Below are 15,015 nucleotides of genomic sequence, written 5' to 3' on the forward strand. Positions count from 1 at the left end.
GTGGTCTTGACTGATCACAAAAATCTGATGTATCTCGAGTCTGCTAAACGCCTTAATCCGAGACAGGCCCGCTGGTCATTGTTTTTCTCCCGCTTTGATTTTGTTGTCTCGTATTTACCAGGTTCAAAGAATGTTAAGGCCGATGCTCTTTCTAGGAGCTTTGTGCCTGATGCTCCTGGAGTCGCTGATCCTGTTGGTATTCTTAAAGATGGAGTTATCTTGTCAGCTATTTCTCCGGATCTGCGACGTGTGTTGCAGAGATTTCAGGCTGATAGGCCTGAGTCTTGTCCACCTGACAGACTGTTTGTCCCGGATAAGTGGACCAGCAGAGTCATTTCCGAGGTTCATTCCTCGGTGTTGGCAGGTCACCCGGGAATTTTTGGCACCAGAGATCTGGTGGCCAGGTCCTTTTGGTGGCCTTCCTTGTCAAGGGATGTGCGGTCATTTGTGCAGTCCTGTGGGACTTGTGCTCGAGCTAAGCCTTGCTGTTCTCGTGCCAGCGGTTTGCTCTTGCCCTTGCCTGTCCCGAAGAGACCTTGGACACATATCTCCATGGATTTCATTTCTGATCTTCCGCTATCTCAGGGCATGTCCGTTATCTGGGTGATATGTGATCGCTTCTCCAAGATGGTCCATTTGGTTCCTTTGCCTAAGCTGCCTTCCTCTTCCGATCTGGTTCCTGTGTTTTTCCAGAACGTGGTTCGTTTGCACGGCATCCCTGAGAATATTATGTCAGACAGAGGATCCCAGTTCGTTTCCAGGTTCTGGCGATCCTTTTGTAGTAGGATGGGCATTGATTTGTCGTTTTCGTCTGCTTTCCATCCTCAGACTAATGGACAGACGGAGCGAACCAATCAGACTTTGGAGGCTTATTTGAGGTGTTTTGTCTCTGCTGATCAGGACGATTGGGTGACATTCTTGCCGTTGGCTGAGTTTGCCCTTAATAATCGGGCTAGTTCCGCCACCTTGGTTTCGCCTTTTTTCTGCAACTCTGGTTTCCATCCTCGCTTTTCTTCGGGTCATGTGGAGCCTTCTGACTGTCCTGGGGTGGATTCTGTGGTGGATAGGTTGCAGCAGATCTGGAATCATGTGGTGGACAACTTGAAGTTGTCACAGGAGAAGGCTCAGCGCTTTGCCAACCGCCGCCGCGGTGTGGGTCCCCGACTACGCGTTGGGGATTTGGTATGGCTTTCTTCCCGCTTTGTTCCTATGAAGGTCTCCTCTCCCAAATTTAAACCTCGTTTTATTGGGCCTTACAAGATATTGGAAATCCTTAATCCTGTATCTTTTCGTCTGGATCTTCCTGTGTCGTTTGCTATTCACAATGTATTTCATAGGTCCTTGTTGCGGCGGTACATTGTGCCTGTAGTTCCTTCTGCTGAGCCTCCTGCTCCGGTGTTGGTTGAGGGCGAGTTGGAGTACGTGGTGGAGAAGATCTTGGATTCTCGCCTCTCCAGGCGGAGGCTTCAGTACCTGGTCAAGTGGAAGGGCTATGGTCAGGAGGATAATTCCTGGGTGGTCGCCTCTGATGTTCATGCGGCCGATTTAGTTCGTGCCTTTCATGCCGCTCATCCTGATCGCCCTGGTGGTCGTGGTGAGGGTTCGGTGACCCCTCACTAAGGGGGGGGTACTGTTGTGAATTTGCTTTTTGCTCCCTCTAGTGGTTACTAGTTTTTTGACTCTGGTTTTTCTGTTATTCCTTTTATCCGCACCTGGGTCGTTAGTTAGGGGTGTTGCTATATAAGCTCCCTGGACCTTCAGTTCAATGCCTGGCAACGTAGTTATCAGAGCTAGTCTGCTGTGCTCTTGTCTACTGATCCTGGTTCCAGTTTTATCAGCTAAGTCTGCCTTTTGTTTTTTGCTATTTGTTTTGGTTTTGTATTTTTGTCCAGCTTGTTCCAAATCTATATCCTGACCTTTGCTGGAAGCTCTAGGGGGCTGGTGTTCTCCCCCCGGACCGTTAGACGGTTCGGGGGTTCTTGAATTTCCAGTGTGGATTTTGATAGGGTTTTTGTTGACCATATAAGTTACCTTTCTTTATTCTGCTATCAGTAAGCGGGCCTCTCTGTGCTAAACCTGGTTCATTTCTGTGTTTGTCATTTCCTCTTACCTCACCGTCATTATTTGTGGGGGGCTTCTATCCAGCTTTGGGGTCCCCTTCTCTGGAGGCAAGAAAGGTCTTTGTTTTCCTCTACTAGGGGTAGCTAGATTCTCCGGCTGGCGCGTGTCATCTAGAATCAACGTAGGAATGATCCCCGGCTACTTCTAGTGTTGGCGTTAGGAGTAGATATATGGTCAACCCAGTTACCACTGCCCTATGAGCTGGATTTTTGTATTCTGCAGACTTCCACGTTCCTCTGAGACCCTCGCCATTGGGGTCATAACACATCTGTTAATGCATTTTTGCATTCAACCTCATCCCATCCACCCTCCACGATAAGAGCCATCCCCATTGGACAGTTCCTGCGGGCACGAAGGATCTGTGCCTCTGATACACTCTTTGAGAGGCAGGCTGTGGACCTTGGGGAACGTTTCAAACAGCGTGGCTATAGTGAGATAACAATTTAACAAGATAACAAGATAACAATTTTAACTTGCTGAGCTGAATCTCCAGACGAACGAGGTTTCAAAGATAGAAACAATTTACAATTATTCCTAAAATTCCTAAATTTAAATCGATCTCCAGAGAACAGCTCAGGAATAGGTATCTTAGGCTCAGACATAGGACAGCTAACAACAAAATCCTGAATGCTCTGCACTCGTGCAGCAAGCTGATCCACACTAGTAATCAAGGTCTGAACATTCATGTCTGCAGCAAAGCTTACAGCCACTCTGAGAAAAAGGGGAAGGAAGAAAGAGGAGGAAAAAAAAAAAACAACAACTCAGAACTCCTTTTCTTTTAATCCCACTTCTGCAATGCATTAACTATTCATAGGCCTGGCATACTGTTATGATCCCAATGGCAAAGGATCTCAGAGATTACAGCAAAGTCTGCAAACATAAATACCAGCTCATAGGGACGTGGTAACTAGGCTGACCATATACCTGACCCTAGCACAAACACTAACAGTAGCCGGGGAGCGTGCCTACGTTGATCCTAGACGTCTCGCGCCAGCTGGAGAACTAACTAACCCTATAAGGGAAAATAAGACCTTTCTTGCCTCCAGAGAAAAGACCCCAAAGTAATACAAGCCCCCAACAAATAATAAGGTAAAAAGAAAAGACAAACGTAAGAATGAACTAGATTTTAGCAAAGAGAGGCCCACTGACTAATAGCAGAATATAGTAAGATGACTTATATGGTCAGCAAAAACCCTGCAAAATATCCACGCTGAATATCCAAGAACCCCCAAACCGACTAACGGTGTGGGGGGAGAATATCAGCCCCCTAGAGCTTCCAGCGATAACAGGAATCACGTTTTGTACAAGCTGGACAAAAATATAAACAATACAAATGATCAAAAAATAAGAAAGCAGGACTTAGCTTATCTTGCAAAGAACCAGGACCTGAAGACAGGAGCAAACAGAAATGAACTGATTACAACGATGCCAGGCACTGGACTGAGAATCCAGGAAGTTTAAATAGCAACACCCCAGGCCTAACGAAGCAGGTGAGTACCAACCTGGTAAAAGACAATCCAAGTGCCAAATCACTAGTGACCACAAGAGGGAGCCAAGAAGTATAGTTCACAACAGAAGTCCATCTGAAGTGAGCACATTTTCCTGCTATAATAATCTGTAAATTGTTTTCAGCAGATAAATATTATGCACCATTAATACTGCACCAGTTGTGTGTCAAAAGGATACAGACAGACTTTTTTGGTTATTAATAGCATATCTATATTGCTCCTGCAGTGTAACAAATCCATCTCAGGTGCCATTTATACCACTGCAGTTATGCATCAAAATAAATGAGCCAGAGTTGGTTGGTTAGAAATAGTTCTGGCACCGTAACAAGTGTATCTGATGTGGGCAAATATACCCGTGCTAGTATTGCTGCCAATTTTTTTTCAGCAGAGAAATGTGATATGCCATTTATACTTTGGAAGTTGTGTGACAGTTGTGCATCAAAATAAAAAAGGGAGACTTGGTTGGTTAGAAATATCATAGCTATATTGCTCTGGAACTGTTCAGCACACAAATATTATACACCATTTATACTGTGCCAGTTATGCATCAAAATAAAAAAGCCAGAGTTGGTTGTTTAGAATTAGCATTAACAAGTCCATCTGAGGTGGGTAAATTTTCCTGTAATACTAAGCCTGCTAATTTTTTAGCAGAAAAATATTATACAACATTTATACTGCACCAGTTGTGCATAAAAAAATCCAGAGTTGGTTAGTTGGAAATAGCATTGTTATATTGCTCTGGCACTTTAACAAGTCAATCTAAGGCGGGCAAATTTTCCTGTGCTACCATTCCTGCAAACTTTTTGTAGTAGACAAATTACATGCCATTTATGCTGCAGCAGTTGTGCATCAAAATAAATAAGCCAGAGTTGGTTGGTTAGAAATAGCATCGCTATATTGCTTCGGTACTGTAACAAGTCTATCTGAGGTGGAAACAATATTCTGTGTTAATGTTCTTGCCATTTTTTCAGCAGAAAAATATTATATGCCATTTATACTGCACTAGTTGTGCATCAAAATAAAAAATACAGATTTGGTTGGTTTTCAAATAGCATCACTATATTGCTTTGGCACTCTAACAAGTCCATCTGAGTTGGGCACATTTACTTGCAATACTGCAAAGTTTTATCAACAGGGCTATATCTTATGTACTTTAAAATGGCCAAGGTGCATGGTAAGGTACAGGTAAGTAAATGTGATGCAGATGGTGAGTGCAGAGGCTGAGGCCTTAGGTAAGGTGAAACTGTGCCTGCTGCGGGAAATCAACAAACACACACATCATGTTGACCTAGCATCCTGTTCCACTTTGTAGGGGCATGCAGAAGACCACTCTTGAAGCCAGACCTGTGTGAAAAGGTTGTTGGATGGATAGCAAATAATGCTTCCAGTCACTTTGCAAGCACCATCCTGTCTTTCACACTATCCAATTTCAGTAGCCGTGCTTCTGGATCACATAATCCTTACGCGGATTCTCCTTCCTCCCACCATGCTGAGTGCCAGAGACAATTGATCCCACAACTGGACACTCCGAAGAACTGTTCACATTTCCATTTATCGATTCTGGCCTCTCACCCTGCCCATTTCAAGTGGGATATGAGGGGATCACATGTAGCGATGCCCAAATATTTGAGCAGATATGTTCACAAGAAGGCCATGGTGTGAAAATGCCATTACTGTAGCAAGAGGTGGATGATGATGAGACACATTTGCCAAGATGTGATGTTGTTACACACGTCAGGAGGAGGACCAGAGTTCGGAAGTGGAAGACAAGGTGGTAGACGATGAAGTCACTGACCCAACCTGGGAAGGTGACATGCAGAGTGAGGACAGCAGCGCACAGCAGGAGGGATCCACAGCACCACAACAGGCGGAAAGAGGTAGTGGGGTGGCCAGAGACACAAGACGGGCAACTGTTCCCCAGAGCACCAACATGTGTGAAGTTGCCAAGCCAAGGGTTAAGTGTTCCCGAGCCTGGTGTTTTTTTTAAAGTTAACCCACAAAAGCCATATGCCATGCCAGCATCAGCAGAGATAGCACAACTACCAACCTGATCACCACCAGAATGCTCATGCACATGCAAGCGAAACACCCAAGTACTTGGGCCGAATGGAAGAGTCCAGATACAGTGTCTGCTGGTGACACATTACCTCTTTCCTTGTTATACGTGCACCCCAATCCCCTGTCCATGAGGTAGGCAAATATGTCTCACACCATGCACCTGTCGTTGCACACTTGAAATCACTGTCAGCAACCACATCCACGTCCTTGTCATAGTGCAGTGTTCAGTTTTTCCTACCCCAATCCTTGGAATGCAAGCATAAATATGCAGCCATCCACCCACAGGAACAATACTAAATGGCCATATTTCCAGACTGCTTGCTCTGGAAATGCTGCAGTTTAGGCGTGTGGAGGTGAAAGCTTTCTGCAACCTCATGGCAGCAGCCATCCCTTGGTACACGGTCACTCGTCGACACTATTTTTTACAGTGTGCCGTCCCCACTTTACACAAGTATGTGTGTAATACTATTGTAGGAACTCGAGGATTCTGGTAGCATGGGGCAATGAACAGACAGAGATGGGTTTCTTTAGTGCAATAGTGTATTTGTACAACAGCAATAACCCCCAAAACAATATACTGATAACCCGCAGTGACCTGCAATGAAACAAGTCCTAGAAACATATACAGCAAATCAGCAGAGTTCTTAAGGCAGAGTCCTCAGCAAGGTGATCAAAAGGTGAGTGTGACAGGTGACGTGGTGCAGATCCAAACACTGTCGGTGAAGAAAGAGTCAAATCCAGGTATGTAGTAAACACAGGGAAGTCCAGAACAAGTTCATAGGTTAATCCCAGGTGTAGCATGAACACGGGTAAGTCCAGAAACTAGTTCACATTAAAGTATTATACTGGTGTTGTTTCCAACAGCTCCCACCGGGGGGAGTAAATGAAGGATTAAGCAGCAACACACAGTCCAGAGACATAGTGCAAAAACATAGTTCAAAAACACAGTTCTTACCAGGAGGAGTGAACCAAGGGTTAAATTCCACAGTCAACAGACTAAAGATAGCACTGAGAGTGTAGAAACATATGCAGAGAATGTCCAGAGCCACGAGTAGAAACACTCTCAGAACAAGCAGCTGAGCTGAAGGGGAACGGAAACAGAATACTCCAGCAAGGAAGTTGACACCTGAGCCGGGTTTTAAACAAATGAACAGGAAATAGGGCAGACAAAAACAGCAAACTCCATCTTAACAATGGGCAAGATCATTCACAAGGTGACTTGGAAAACCCGGAATACTGACAATGTGTCCCATAATATAAGCCATGCCCTGACAAACACTGTTACTGAGAAGGTCCACTGTTATGGTTCTCAATGGCAAGAGAACATAGCCCAGCAAACATAAGAACTAGCTCTTGGAAGGATGGAAACTTAAACTGACCATGAACTAAACCTGCCGCACAACTAACAGTAGCCGGGTAGCGTTGCCTGCGTTTTATCCCTAGACGCCCAGCGCCGGCCGGAGGACTAACTAATCCTGGCAGAGGAAAATATAGTCCTGGCTCACCTCTAGAGAAATTTCCCCGAAAGGCAGACAGAGGCCCCCACAAATATTGGCGGTGATTTTAGATGAAATGACAAACGTAGTATGAAAATAGGTTTAGCAAAATTGAGGTCCGCTTACTAGATAGCAGGAAGACAGAAAGGGCACTTTCATGGTCAGCTGAAAACCCTATCAAAACCCATCCTGAAATTACTTTAAGACTCTAGTATTAACTCATAACATCAGAGTGGCAATTTCAGATCACAAGAGCTTTCCAGACACAGAAACGAAACTACAGCTGTGAACTGGAACAAAATGCAAAAACAAACAAGGACTAAAGTCCAACTTAGCTGGGAGTTGTCTAGCAGCAGGAACATGCACAGAAAGGCTTCTGATTACAATGTTGACCGGCATGGAAGTGACAGAGGAGCAAGGCTAAATAGCGACTCCCACATCCTGATGGAAACAGGTGAACAGAGAGGATGATGCACACCAGTTCAATTCCACCAGTGGCCACAGGGGGAGCCCAAAATCCAATTTCACAACAGTACCCCCCCCTCAAGGAGGGGGCACCGAACCCTCACCAGAACCACCAGGGCGATCAGGATGAGCCCTATGAAAGGTACGGACCAAATCGGAGGCATGAACATCAGAGGCAGTCACCCAAGAATTATCCTCCTGACCGTATCCCTTCCATTTGACCAGATACTGGAGTTTCTGTCTGGAAACACGGGAGTCCAAGATTTTTTCCACAACGTACTCCAACTCGCCCTCAACCAACACCGGAGCAGGAGGCTCAACGGAAGGCACAACCGGTACCTCATACCTGCGCAATAATGACCGATGAAAAACATTATGAATAGAAAAAGATGCAGGGAGGTCCAAACGGAAGGACACAGGGTTAAGAATCTCCAATATCTTGTACGGGCCGATGAACCGAGGCTTAAACTTGGGAGAAGAAACCCTCATAGGGACAAAACGAGAAGACAACCACACCAAGTCCCCAACACAAAGCCGAGGACCAACCCGACGCCGGCGGTTGGCAAAAAGCTGAGTCTTCTCCTGGGACAACTTCAAATTGTCCACTACCTGCCCCCAAATCTGATGCAACCTCTCCACCACAGCATCCACTCCAGGACAATCCGAAGATTCCACCTGACCAGAAGAAAATCGAGGATGAAACCCCGAATTACAGAAAAAGGGAGACACCAAGGTGGCAGAGCTGGCCCGATTATTGAGGGCAAACTCCGCTAAAGGCAAAAAAGCAACCCAATCATCCTGATCTGCAGACACAAAACACCTCAAATATGTCTCCAAGGTCTGATTCGTCCGCTCGGTCTGGCCATTAGTCTGAGGATGGAAAGCAGACGAGAAAGACAAATCTATGCCCATCCTAGCACAGAATGCTCGCCAAAATCTAGACACGAATTGGGTACCTCTGTCAGAAACGATATTCTCCGGAATACCATGCAAACGGACCACATTTTGAAAAAACAGAGGAACCAACTCGGAAGAAGAAGGCAACTTAGGCAGGGGAACCAAATGGACCATCTTAGAGAAACGATCACACACCACCCAGATGACAGACATCTTCTGAGAAACAGGAAGATCCGAAATAAAATCCATCGAGATGTGCGTCCAGGGCCTCTTCGGGATAGGCAAGGGCAACAACAATCCACTAGCCCGAGAACAACAAGGCTTGGCCCGAGCGCAAACGTCACAAGACTGCACGAAGCCTCGCACATCTCGAGACAGGGAAGGCCACCAGAAGGACCTTGCCACCAAATCCCTGGTACCAAAGATTCCAGGATGACCTGCCAACGCAGAAGAATGAACCTCAGAAATGACTTTACTGGTCCAATCATCAGGAACAAACAGTCTACCAGGTGGGCAACGATCAGGTCTATCCGCCTGAAACTCCTGCAAGGCCCGCCGCAGGTCTGGAGAAACGGCAGACAATATCACTCCATCCTTAAGGATACCTGTAGGTTCAGAATTACCAGGGGAGTCAGGCTCAAAACTCCTAGAAAGGGCATCCGCCTTAACATTCTTAGAACCCGGCAGGTAGGACACCACAAAATTAAACCGAGAGAAAAACAACGACCAGCGCGCCTGTCTAGGATTCAGGCGTCTGGCGGACTCAAGATAAATTAGATTTTTGTGGTCAGTCAATACCACCACCTGATGTCTAGCCCCCTCAAGCCAATGACGCCACTCCTCAAAAGCCCACTTCATGGCCAAAAGCTCCCGATTCCCAACATCATAATTCCGCTCGGCGGGCGAAAATTTACGCGAGAAAAAAGCACAAGGTCTCATCACGGAGCAATCGGAACTTCTCTGCGACAAAACCGCCCCAGCTCCGATTTCAGAAGCGTCGACCTCAACCTGAAAAGGAAGAGCAACATCAGGCTGACGCAACACAGGGGCGGAAGAAAAGCGGCGCTTAAGCTCCCGAAAGGCCTCCACAGCAGCAGGGGACCAATCAGCAACATCAGCACCCTTCTTAGTCAAATCAGTCAATGGCTTAACAACATCAGAAAAACCAGCAATAAATCGACGATAAAAGTTAGCAAAGCCCAAAAATTTCTGAAGACTCTTAAGAGAAGAGGGTTGCGTCCAATCACAAATAGCCTGAACCTTGACAGGATCCATCTCGATGGAAGAGGGGGAAAAAATATATCCCAAAAAGGAAATCTTTTGAACCCAAAAACGCACTTAGAACCCTTCACACACAAGGAATTAGACCGCAAAACCTGAAAAACCCTCCTGACCTGCTGGACATGAGAGTCCCAGTCATCCGAAAAAATCAAAATATCATCCAGATACACAATCATAAATTTATCCAAATAATCACGGAAAATGTCATGCATAAAGGACTGAAAGACTGAAGGGGCATTTGAAAGACCAAAAGGCATCACCAAATACTCAAAGTGGCCCTCGGGCGTATTAAATGCGGTTTTCCACTCATCCCCCTGCTTAATTCGCACCAAATTATACGCCCCACGGAGATCTATCTTAGAGAACCACTTGGCCCCCTTTATGCGAGCAAACAAATCAGTCAGCAGTGGCAACGGATATTGATATTTAACCGTGATTTTATTCAAAAGCCGATAATCAATGCACGGCCTCAAAGAGCCATCTTTCTTAGCCACAAAGAAAAAACCGGCTCCTAAGGGAGATGACGAAGGACGAATATGTCCCTTTTCCAAGGACTCCTTTATATATTCTCGCATAGCAGCATGCTCAGGCACAGACAGATTAAATAAACGACCCTTAGGGTATTTACTACCCGGAATCAAATCTATGGCACAATCGCACTCCCGATGCGGAGGTAATGAACCAAGCTTAGGTTCTTCAAAAACGTCACGATATTCAGTCAAGAATTCAGGAATCTCAGAGGGAATAGATGATGAAATGGAAACCACAGGTACGTCCCCATGCGTCCCCTTACATCCCCAGCTTAACACAGACATAGCTTTCCAGTCAAGGACTGGGTTATGAGATTGCAGCCATGGCAATCCAAGCACCAACACATCATGTAGGTTATACAGCACAAGAAAGCGAATAATCTCCTGGTGATCCGGATTAATCCGCATAGTTACTTGTGTCCAGTATTGTGGTTTATTGCTAGCCAATGGGGTGGAGTCAATCCCCTTCAGGGGTATAGGAGTTTCAAGAGGCTCCAAATCATACCCACAGCGTTTGGCAAAGGACCAATCCATAAGACTCAAAGCGGCGCCAGAGTCGACATAGGCATCAGCGGTAATAGATGATAAAGAACAAATCAGGGTCACAGAAAGAATAAACTTAGACTGTAAAGTGCCAATTGAAACAGACTTATCAAGCTTCTTAGTACGCTTAGAGCATGCTGATATAACATGAGTTGAATCACCGCAATAGAAGCACAACCCATTTTTTCATCTAAAATTCTGCCGTTCACTCCTGGACAGAATTCTATCACATTGCATATTCTCTGGCGTCTTCTCAGTAGACACTGCCAAATGGTGCACAGGTTTGCGCTCCCGCAGACGCCTATCAATCTGGATAGCCATTGTCATGGACTCATTCAGACCCGCAGGCACAGGGAACCCCACCATAACATCCTTAATGGCATCAGAGAGACCCTCTCTGAAATTCGCCGCCAGGGCGCACTCATTCCACTGAGTAAGCACAGCCCATTTACGGAATTTCTGGCAGTATATTTCAGCTTCGTCTTGCCCCTGAGATAGGGACATCAAGGCCTTTTCTGCCTGAAGTTCTAACTGAGGTTCCTCATAAAGCAACCCCAAGGCCAGAAAAAACGCATCCACATTGAGCAACGCAGGATCCCCTGGAGCCAATGCAAAAGCCCAATCCTGAGGGTCGCCCCGGAGCAAGGAAATCAAAATGCTGACCTGCTGAGCAGGATCTCCAGCAGAGCGAGATTTCAGGGACAAAAACAACTTGCAATTATTTTTGAAATTTTGAAAGCAAGATCTATTCCCCAAGAAAAATTCAGGCAAAGGAATTCTAGGTTCAGATATAGGAACATGAACAACAAAATCTTGTAAATTTTGAACTTTCGTGGTGAGATTATTCAAACCTGCAGCTAAACTCTGAATATCCATTTTAAACAGGTGAACACAGAGCCATTCCAGGATTAGAAGGAGAGAGAGAGAGAAAGGCTGCAATATAGGCAGACTTGCAAGAGATTCAATTACAAGCACACTCAGAACTGAGAAAAAAAAAAAAAAAAAAAATCTTCAGCAGACTTCTCCTTTCTCTCCTTTCTCTGTCAATTAATTTAACCCTTTTAGGGCCGGTCAAACTGTTATGGTTCTCAATGGCAAGAGAACATAGCCCAGCAAACATAAGAACTAGCTCTTGGAAGGATGGAAACTTAAACTGACCATGAACTAAACCTGCCGCACAACTAACAGTAGCCGGGTAGCGTTGCCTGCGTTTTATCCCTAGACGCCCAGCGCCGGCCGGAGGACTAACTAATCCTGGCAGAGGAAAATATAGTCCTGGCTCACCTCTAGAGAAATTTCCCCGAAAGGCAGACAGAGGCCCCCACAAATATTGGCGGTGATTTTAGATGAAATGACAAACGTAGTATGAAAATAGGTTTAGCAAAATTGAGGTCCGCTTACTAGATAGCAGAAAGACAGAAAGGGCACTTTCATGGTCAGCTGAAAACCCTATCAAAACCCATCCTGAAATTACTTTAAGACTCTAGTATTAACTCATAACATCAGAGTGGCAATTTCAGATCACAAGAGCTTTCCAGACACAGAAACGAAACTACAGCTGTGAACTGGAACAAAATGCAAAAACAAACAAGGACTAAAGTCCAACTTAGCTGGGAGTTGTCTAGCAGCAGGAACATGCACAGAAAGGCTTCTGATTACAATGTTGACCGGCATGGAAGTGACAGAGGAGCAAGGCTAAATAGCGACTCCCACATCCTGATGGAAACAGGTGAACAGAGAGGATGATGCACACCAGTTCAATTCCACCAGTGGCCACAGGGGGAGCCCAAAATCCAATTTCACAACAGTCCACTTAACCATGGAAACATGGACAAGTGCTTGTGTACAGGGCTGCTACATTTCACTGATGGCACACTGTGTAAACATTGTGGAAGCCGAGACCCAGTCCAACCCTGGGATGGATGTTATGGACCTGGTGGTTAGGAGCACCCGGAATGACCTGATGAGTAAACTAGAAATCGGAAAAAGCTCTGGGAAAGTGGGAACTCTGCTGACCGCAAAAACTACTCCTATCACACACACTAGAAATAGCCGTGGAGGGTACCTAACTCTCCCTAGATGCCTCTTCACAGCCTAAGAGCTAACTACCCCTAAAGATAGAAATAGAAGCCTAACCTTGCCTCAGAGAAATTCCCCAAATGTAAAGGCAGCCCCCCACATATATTGACTGTTAAGAGGAAAGTCACAAACACAGGAATGAAACAGGTTTTAGCAAAGGAGGCCAGACTTCACTAATTTAGTCAGAGGATAGAAAAGGGAACTATGCGGTCAGCAAAAAAGACTACAAAAAACCACGCAGAGTAAGCAAAAAGACTCCCCACACCGACTCACGGTGTGGAGGTGCCACTCTGCACCCCAGAGCTTCCAGCTAGCAAGGGAATATCATGATAGCAAGCTGGACTAGAAATAGCAGTACTAAGAAATATATTCAGGAAGCAGTAACAAAAAATGAACTAGCAAAGACTTAGCTTCTGCTGGAGTAGACAGGTCCTCAGAGAAGTCCAAGAGAGATCTGAACCAATACTGAAACACCGACAGCTGGCATGAAGTAACGATCTGAGTGGAGTTAAATAGGGAAGCCAGCATAGCAATAAACGAGAGCAGCTGACAAAGCCAACCTCAGTGACTAGCAGTTCCGCTCAAAGCCACCAGAGGGAGTCCAAGAGCAGAACTAACCAAAGTACCATTCATGACCACAGGAGGGAGTCCGAGAACGGAATTCACAACAGATGGAACAAGTACTACTTACACGAGGATCACGGAACCCGGTATTCCTCACATTCTACTGCAGTTCCTGCACCTCCTCCTCACCCTCTCCCTCAGAAACATCAACAGTAGCCGCAAGCTGGATGAAATGCTAGTCACTTCTCACAGCCAAGCAGTGAGTCAGAGTAGTCAAGGAGTCCAAGGTCAGAAGCCAGGAGGGTACATCATAAACAGAAGGAAGAGGCAAAAGCATAGTCAGGTAATGTTCCAAGGTCTGAGGAGGAAGGACGAATATGACCCTTCCGTAAACTTTCGTTAACATATTCTTTCATGGTGGTCCGTTCAGGCCCCGACAAATTTTAATGGTGAGCTTTAGGCAACTTGGCGCTAGGAATAAGATCAATAGCACAATCCACAATCGTAGGGATGATGGGGAGGTAGTATCTCCACCTCTTTTTGCAAGAACACATCTCCGAAATCCTTCAGGTACCCTGGAAAACCCTCCAGACTAGCGCAGCATATTAGTACATTATTTAGACATTTCTTGGAACAATTGGGACTCCATTTCACAATCTCCTTCTGACACCAATCAATAACCGGATTGTGAATCTGCAGCCATGGAAACCCCAGTACCAATTCAGCAGGTAAATTATTCAACACAAAACAGGAGATGGATTCAGAGAGGAGTGCTCCCACTTGGAGAGTGAAATCCACCATTGCTCTCTTGACCAAATTGTGAGCTAACAGTGTCATGTCAGGGGAGATGACTTGAATGGGTCTTCCTAAACTAACTGTCCCTAACCCTAACTTCAGAACCAGTCCCAAATCAATATAGTTAGCAGCAGACCCACAGTCAATGAACGCCAATGTTGATAACACCTTGTTCTTGATGGAAATTATCGTATTTGTCAGTACTTTAGAAGAGGAAGGAAAAGGTACCAGGGAGCCTGGGTGACCTCCTCGGCTGTCACCCAGACTCAAATGTTCTCTCAATGGTTTGTTAGCTTGAGGACGATTTGGGCAATTCTTAAGAAAATGTCCAGACACACCACAGTATAGAGTCTGAGATCTTGTCTCCATCTTCTCTCTGCAACATAAAGACTGGCTAACATTAACCTTGGGTAAATGGACCTGTTCCAGGGAAGTTTAACATGCAGCCTGATGTTCACCATGTCTCTCACAGATTCTGCAGTCCATTCATATGGCCTGAGTCATGGCCTCCATCAGAGGCATTTACTACAGATCGCCTGTGCAAGCTGAAGATATAGATGAACTCTTTATGCATCAAATGGCCAAGTTCTCTAAAAAATATGACATAGTGATCATGGGAGATTTCAACTATCGAGACATTTGTTGGGAATCTCTCTCAGGGAAAACTAACAGGTCGAG

This window comes from Ranitomeya variabilis, chromosome 3, assembly GCF_051348905.1.
Source record: "Ranitomeya variabilis isolate aRanVar5 chromosome 3, aRanVar5.hap1, whole genome shotgun sequence".
NCBI classification, from domain to species: domain Eukaryota; kingdom Metazoa; phylum Chordata; class Amphibia; order Anura; family Dendrobatidae; genus Ranitomeya; species Ranitomeya variabilis.